We start from the raw sequence: 8,566 nt of genomic DNA on the forward strand, positions 1-8,566 counted from the left end.
GGGAGGGGCACACCGATGTGTGTATGTGTGTGTGTGTGTGTGTGTGTGTGCGTAAAAATTTGTAAACTAGTGTACAAAAAAGCAACATTTCACCTAGATTTGCTTTAATTCCACACATTTAAAGCATGTTTCTCACCAAGTTTGTGTAAATTCAGCTGTGGGTTTTAAAGACATTTTAACTTTAATACACTTTAACAGAGCGTCAGGTTGGCATATTTTGTCTTTATAGAGAAATATAAAACATTACCACTAGACTTTTTTACTTGTGTTCAACGCTACTCATCTAAATGATGTTTCTCATGAACCTTGAGGACAATAATGTGTGGGGTTTTAAAGACATTTCAACTTTAATGCACCTGAACACACAGCGTCTCTTACATCTGCAGTGTCTTACAGCGTCACAGTTACTGCTAAGCAAAGATGCTACAGATGTAGCTCCTCTCAAGCATCCTCCTAACATGAATATATGTTTATGATCAACCCCCACCGGTCAACAACTGCCCGCCCTAAGCTTGCTAAACTGGTGATCGAGCAACACAGAGTTGTCACCATCTCCTCCACCTGTGCACGTTTTCTACCGAGGCAGGAGACTCAGCAGCCTGCACAGTTACCATGTTATGCACAGTTTCTGCTCTGTGTGTAGAGATGGAGATAACCAGGAATATCTGGAGTGGAGTTTTAGTTGTTTGAGTATTCTCCTATTAATCAAGTGGAATGGATTTGTTCATGATGAACGAGAAACTGCGCTGACTGAACTAATGTTTCATAGTAAAACTGAGGGGGGTCCAAATGAACATTTTTTTAATGTGTGTGTGTGTGTGTGGGGGGGGGGGGGGCATGTCCCTTTCACATATAATGGTTGCGACGCCTATGATACCATGAGACCAGTTTGGACTTCCTTAAACTGAAATGGGAAACGTACCTGGAGGAATCCATATCAGACTCAAACTGGAGAAAACTAATTAATTCACTTCCATTCAGTTTATTTATATAACACCAAATCACAACAAAGTTGTCTCAGGGCACTTTACAGGAACATTCACATACATAGAAAAGCCAATTAGTAAAGTTCTCTATCTAAGGAATCCAACAGACACGTTGAATCTTCATTTTGTTGCAGTCTCCCATCCTGAGCAAGCACAGTGGCAACAGTGTAAAGAAAAAACTCCCTTTAACAGGAAGAAACCTCCAGCAGAACCAGGCTCAGGACAAGCGGCCATCTGCTTTGACCGGCTGGTTTGAGAGGACAGGAAGGAGAGACAGACGAACACAGAATGGTAGGTCCAGGTATAGGTCCAGGTGTACCTGAAAGACACAAAAGCACATGTTAAAGATAGAAAAACTAATTACAAATAATGAATTGTGGTCAGTTTGTCCTCCAGCAGTCTAAGTCTATAGCAGTATAACTAAGGAACAGCTCAGGAAACCCAAGCCGACCCTAACTATAGGATTTAGTAAAAAGGAAAGTCTTAAGCCTAGTTTTAAAACTGGATAATGTGTCAGCATCACAAACTGAGATTGGAAGTTTGTTGGGGTGGCTGTGGCTGAGTGGTTAGAGCAGTCATCCTCCAATGCAAGAGTTGGGGGTTTGAATCCACCAGCAGTCACATGCTGAAGTGTCCGTGGGCAAGACACTGAACCCCTTGTGTCCTTCAATGTGTGTCCCATCGTGTATGAATGTGATAAAGCTCTGATTAGTCGCTTTAGAATGAATTGTTTAATTAGCTTTGTAGAGATCTAGCAGAGTGCTGTATGAATGGGTAAATGAGGCAGATTGTAGTGTAAAGAGCTTTGAGACGCTGGATAAGATAGAAAGGCGCTATATAAGTATTGTCCATTTACAAGAGAGAAGCCTGATAATTGAAAGATCTGCCTCCCATTCTGTTTTTGTAAACTCTAGGAACCACAAGTAAACCTGCAGTCTGAGAGTGAAGTGCTCTGTTGGAAAAATATGGGACACTAAGATCTGTAATATAAGATGGAGTTAGGGTTTTAGAGCTTTGTAGGTTAGAAGTAAGATTTTGAATTCTTTTCTGGATTTGCCAGGAGCCAATGGAAAGAAGCTAAAACTGGAAATATGATCTCTCCTACTAACTTCAGTTAAGACTCTAGCAGCAGCATTTTGGATCAACTGAAGATGTTTTAAAGAAGTATTTGGACATCCAGATAATAAACCATTGCAAGTCCAGTCTAGACGTGACAAATGCATGGACCAGTTTTTCTGCATCATTTTTAGATCAGATGTTTCTAATGTTAGTGATATTACGCAGGTGGAAGAAGGCAGTTCTAGTAATGTTTTTAATGTGGGGGATAAAAGACATGTCCTGATCAAAAATAACACCAAGATTTTTAACATTAGAGCTGGAGGACAGATTAATGTCATCTAAGGAGAGAGAAAGACTGAAAAATTCATTCCTAAGGTGCTCAGGTCCAAAAACCAAAATCTCAGTCTTGTCTGTGTTCAACAGGAGAAAGGTCATCCAGGTTTTTATGTCTTTAACACATGCATGTAGTCTAAGTAGCTGATTGGATTCATTGGGTTTAATGGACAAATATAATTGTGTGTCATCAGCATAACAATGAAAATTTATCCCATGCTGTTTAATAACTTAATGGAAGCATATATAAAGTAAAGAGTATTGGCCCAAGCACTGAGCCCTGAGGAACTCCATGACTAACTTTGGTGTATGAAGAAGATTTATTATTTACATTTACAAACTAGAATCTATCAGATAGACATGATTTAAACCATTATAGAGCCGTTCTTGTAATCCCAATATCATATTCAAGCCTCTGTAGTAAAATATTGTGATCAACTGTATCAAATGCAGCACTGAGGTCTAACAGGACCAGTATAGACACAAGTCCATTGTCTGAGGCCATGAGAATATCATTAGTTACTTTTACTAGTGCTGTTTCTGTGCTATGATGATCTCTAAACCCTGACTGAACCTCTTCAAACAGATTATTTCTTTGTAGATGTTCACGCAACTGACCTGCAACTATTTTCTCTAGAATTTTTTAGATGAAAGTTAGATTAGATATAGGTCTATAATTGGCCAGGATTTCTGAATCAAGATCAGACTTCTTAAGTAAAGGTTTTATTACAGCAACCTTAAAGCTCTGTGGTACATAACCATCCATTAAAGACAAATTAAGTAGATCCAAAATGTGGACATTAATTAGGGGAAATACCTCTTTAAACAGTCTGGTTCGGATGGGATCTAGCAGGCATGTGGATGGTTTGGATGAGGTTATTATTTTTGACAATTCAGAGAGATCAACAGGACAAAAACTGTCCAAACATAAATCAGGCTCTAGAGAAATTTTTAAAGTTGCCTCATTTGACAGGGGACTAGAGATAGTAGAAGGAAGGACGGTTTGAATTTTCTCTCTAATTGAAATAATTTTATTTATAAAGAATCTCATGAAGTCATCACTACTTATAGTTGTAGGGATACATGGTTCAACAGAAATGGGACTTTTAATCAAAATATCTACAGTCCTTAGACTCAGTTTATCATGGTGCCCTTCGATTCATTACTGATTCCAATTATCGCACTCATCACTGTGAACTTTACGTCAAGTCTAGCTGGTCTTCTCTCAGCGCTCGCAGATACACTCACTGGATATCCTTCATCTATAAGACCCTTCTAAACCTAGTCCCGTCATACCTTACCTCCCTAATACAAACATCACACAATCATTACTCCCTGCGCTCTAATGACCTAATCCTCCTGTCAGTTCCTCTGGTCAGAACTGAACTAGGAAAAAGAGCATTCAGCTTCGCCGTCCCCTCAGCCTGGAATAACTTACAGACAGATTTGAAACTATCAACACTCATCTCGCCTAGATCCTTCATGTCAACCGTATCAGATAATGTTATCAAAAATATGGACCATTGCAGATGTTTCTAAAACACTACTTATCAAATATACATGTCTTTGTTGACTTTTAACTCTGTCTACTTAAACTGATGTCTGTTCTACATTTAATGTCTACAGAAGTCTGTCTTATCCTGATGGTTTCAAACTGTTAACATTTATTTATTGTGATAGTAGTTTCTTTATTCTTTTGATAAATGTAAATGCTTATTGTCAATTACCCTGTGACGTGTGCTGATGACCACTTGACCAGGTCACCCTTGTGAAAGAGATCTTGATCTCAACGGGCTCTACCTGGTAAAATAAAGGTGATTGATTGATTAATTAGTCTAGCAATAGTACTAAACAGAAACCTAGGGTTATTTTTATTCTCCTCTATTAAAGATGAATAATATAAAGTTCTAGCTTTACGGAGAGCTTTTTTATATGTTAGCAGACTATCTTTCCAAGTTAAATAAAATTCTTCAACATTAGTAGAGTGCCATTTTCTCTCCTGGTTTCTAGATGCTGCTTTAAAGTACGTAACTCAGAAATGAACCAAGGAGCCAGTTTCCTCTGATTGATTACTTTCTTTTTCAGTGGAGCAATTTTATCAAGTGAAGTTTGCATTGAAGTTGTAAGATGATCAACTAGATGATCTAAGTCTCTGTTCTCTGATGCATTACTCTGCAAGACAGAGGAAAACATTGATGGAAGAGATTGTTTAAATTTAGTTACAGCATTTTCTGATAATCACCTGCTGAGATGAAATTTACTCTCAGTGACTGTGTAGTCATTTAATGTAAACTCAAAGGTTATTAAAAAATGGTCGGACAGAAAAGGATTTTGAGGAACTATTACCAAGTCCTTAATCTCTACACCATAGGTCAGAACTAAATCAAGAGTGTGATGTTAAGAATGAGTAGATGTGCGGACGTTTTGGGTAAAACCAAATGAGTCTATTAAATTATTAAAGGCTATGCTTAAACTATTACTCTCAACATCCACATGAATATTGAAATCACCCATTATGATGATTTTATCAGTATTTAATAATGAGTCAGTTAATAATTCTGATAATTCAGACAAAAACTGAGAGTAAGCGTCTGGTGGACGATATATAACAACTAGTAAAAGTGGCTTTTCTGATTTCCATTTTGGATGAGAAAGACTGAGGGACAGCGATTCAAAAGAATCATAACTAATAACTGGTTTGGCATTAATCAATAATCCTGACTGAAAAATAGAAGCTACTCCTCCACCTCAGCCAGTTGTTCTAGGAACATGAAAATTTAAATAATTAACAGGAGTGGATTCATTTATACTAACAAAATCCTCCTGTTGTAGCCAAGTTTCTGTCAGACAGAATAAATCAATATGATGATCAGTTATCAGTTCATTAACTAACAGAGCTTTAGAGGAAAGAGATCTGATGTTCAATAATCCCCATTTAATGATTTTATGATTTTGCTCTGGTGAAGTAACTGTGTTTATTTTAATCAGATTTTTATGGTTTATATTTTTAGAGCTGATTTTTGGTTTATTTAATTTGCGCTGTGGGCGAGTTGACACTGTTTCAATGTGGGTGTGGGTGAGTAACAGAGGAGAAGCAGCAGAGAGGTGGAGGACTACAACTCTGCTTCCTGGACTGGACCCTGGGTTGTCAATAATTTGGGGGATAAACAAAATCAGCCATATTTCTAGAAAGAAGAGCAGCTCCGTCCAAAGTGGGATGGATGACATCTCTCCGCATCAGACCAGGTTTTCCCCAGAAAGAACTCCAGTTATCTATGTAGCCCACGTCATTGTCAGAACACCACCTGGACACCCAGCGGTTAAACGATAACATACGGCTAAACGTCATCGCTGGTCAGGTTGGGGACGGGGCTAGAAAAAACTACGGAGTCCAACATGGTTTTAGCAAAGTCACACACCGATGCAACGTTATTTTAATGACCTCCGATTGGTGTAACCGGGTGTCATTACCGCCGACGTGAATAACAATCTTACCGTATTTATCCTTAGTCTTAGTCAGCAGTTTCATATAAGATTCTATGTCGCCCGCTCTGGACTCCGGATTGCATTTAACTATGGCCGCTAGAGTCCCTAAAGCCACGTTTCGGACTATGGAGCTTCCAATAACCAGGGTCTGCTTCTCAGCGGGTGTGTCACTGAGCGAGGAAAATCGATTAGAAACGTGAACGGGTCGGTGATGAACTGGAGGCTTAGCCTTAGCACTATGCTTGCTCCGGACCATCACCCAGACAGTCTGGGGTCTCGGCTGCTCGGGGTCTGCTGGAGGGCTGCTAACGGGAGCTAGCCTCTGTGGTTTTGTGCTGTCTAAGGGGACCCGGCTAGCTACTGGTTTTTCTACAGCACGGAGCGGAGCTTCCAGTTCAGATGGCCTCTCCTCCAAAGCTACCATACGACTACATTTTTTACATGTATCATTACCACCAAGGGAGGCAGAGGAGTAACTAAACATCTGACACACAGAGCAAGTGACAACCGGGAGAGAAGCAGGGAGAGAAGCAGCAGCCATGCTAAGCTAACGCTAACAAGAGCTAGCAGATCCCAAAACACCAATAAAAACCGAGAAGTGTTGAAAGATGAAAGATGTTTCAAGCACTATCCAACAGTGGAAAAACAACTGTACTGAGGGTGTTTGTGAACTAGAATTAAAAACTGTGCAAAAGACAGATAAATCCAGAAAACAAAAGACTACTGGAGCAAAAAAAAAATTACTTGAGCTACCAACAGAGAAACAGGAAATGACACAATACATCTCACCACAAACGTGCAATGTCAGGAAGGGCCAGCCTGAGGGTTTTTCCTCCCTACTGAACATTTACTTTAAGAACATTTACTCATCCTCAATTAGTCTGAGACATGCTATAATTCAATCAAGGTAGTGGACTGGCTGCACTGGTCTAAAGACAAGCTGTCCAATATCAAAGTCGACCTGGACCCTGCATGCGATCCTTGTAAACAAACTCCAGCTTCACTCCTGCATACATTCTGAACCTATCCAAAACTGCAGACCTTTTGGCTATTTGTGTTTGACACCTTCTCTGGGATATGTGTGCTTATAAATAAACTGAATTGAACTGAATTGAATATGTGGAAAAACTGTACACCCATGACCATTTATTTCACTGTTTGGGGTGGTCCCTGTGGATACATCCATCAGCAAGTATGAGAAGGATGTGATTTGTGCTTTTGGCTATCTATTGGCCAAGAGGCTTGTTTTGTGCAACTGGAAGGACTCACACTCCCCAGCCGATGTACATTGGATAAGAGAGGTGATGTAACATATCCATCTGGAAAAAATAAAATATACCCTGAAGGGTTCCGTTAAAAGATTTTGGGACACATGGCAGCCTTTTATGTTGAATGTGGAAAACTTGTCAATGCCTGTGTGATTAATTTTGGTTCATTTGTGTATGTGTGACTGATCCGGTGTGGGAGGGAAAGGGTGGGAGGTTTTCTGTTGTATCTGTTCTTTGTGTTTTGTATGTTCAAAATGAAAAATTAATAAAAAGACTGATTTAAAAAAGATGAATGATATCAAGTTCTAGCTTTACTCAGAGCATTTTTATAAGTTAACATGCTCTCCAAGATAAGTAAAATTCTTCAACGTTAGTGGAGCACCATTTTCTTTCCATCTTTCTATTTGTCTGTTTTAAAGTATGTTACTCAAAGTTGAACCAAGGAGCCAGTCTCCTCTGATTGATTATTTTTCACCTAAGCAGTTTTAGCGAGTGAAGTTTGCAAAGAAATTGCAAATTTATCAACCGGATGATCTAAGTCACTGCTCTCTGGTGTATTACTCTGCAAGACAGAATGATGGAAGATAATCTTTAAATTTGGTTACTACATTTTCTGATAAACACCTGCTAAAGTGAAATATACTCCCAGTGACTGTGTAGTCAGTTAATGTAAACTCAAAGGTTATTAAAAAATGATCAGACAGAACAAGGAATCAAGGAAATGCCGCAAGTCCACAATTTGTAGGACTGATTTTGATGTGCTAGCAAACCATTGTATAAGCGCCACTTCACACCTCTCAAGTCTTCACAGAGCTTGAAATTTACAACATCAGAGAGAATGCTGGTTGTTGAAGGTTTCCTGCCCCCATCAGCTAACTCCCTCCCTGCCTTATTATGTTAAATGTACAAACGGGTAGCTTATGAGCAGCTCCTTTCTATTTATGGTCACAAACTACCCAGGGGGGTGGATTGTTGCTCTAACCATATCAAAGCTGGCTTTTTGGACATGAAATGCCACCTCTCTGGTGGGGAAAGAGCTTGAACTTGTGCAAGAGGTTGAGATGTACCGCTTTCAACACACTGCTTCTGGAAACATTTTTTAAAATTTATTTAACCCTCCTGTCGTGTTCGGGTCAAATCTGACCGATTTACAACTTAAAACACTCATAAATATTGTTTTAGATCTCATTGCCTCAAGGCCTTATGATATCCTCCACACTATGCACTTGAACATATAAAAATGATAATCACCTCTTTCATTGAATTTTGAGTGTTTTAATCAACCTTGTTACACCTGTGGTGTTCCTGGTCAAAAGTGACCGCCATAGGAAATGAATGGGGATCTAGATTATATTCATCCATCAGACAGAAAACATCCCCATACACCCTCACTCACTCACTCACTCACTCACTCACTCACTCACTCACTCACTC

The sequence above is a fragment of the Nematolebias whitei genome, chromosome 5 (assembly GCF_014905685.2).
Source record: "Nematolebias whitei isolate Nwh7 chromosome 5, NemWhi1, whole genome shotgun sequence".
Classification (NCBI taxonomy): Eukaryota; Metazoa; Chordata; class Actinopteri; order Cyprinodontiformes; family Rivulidae; genus Nematolebias; species Nematolebias whitei.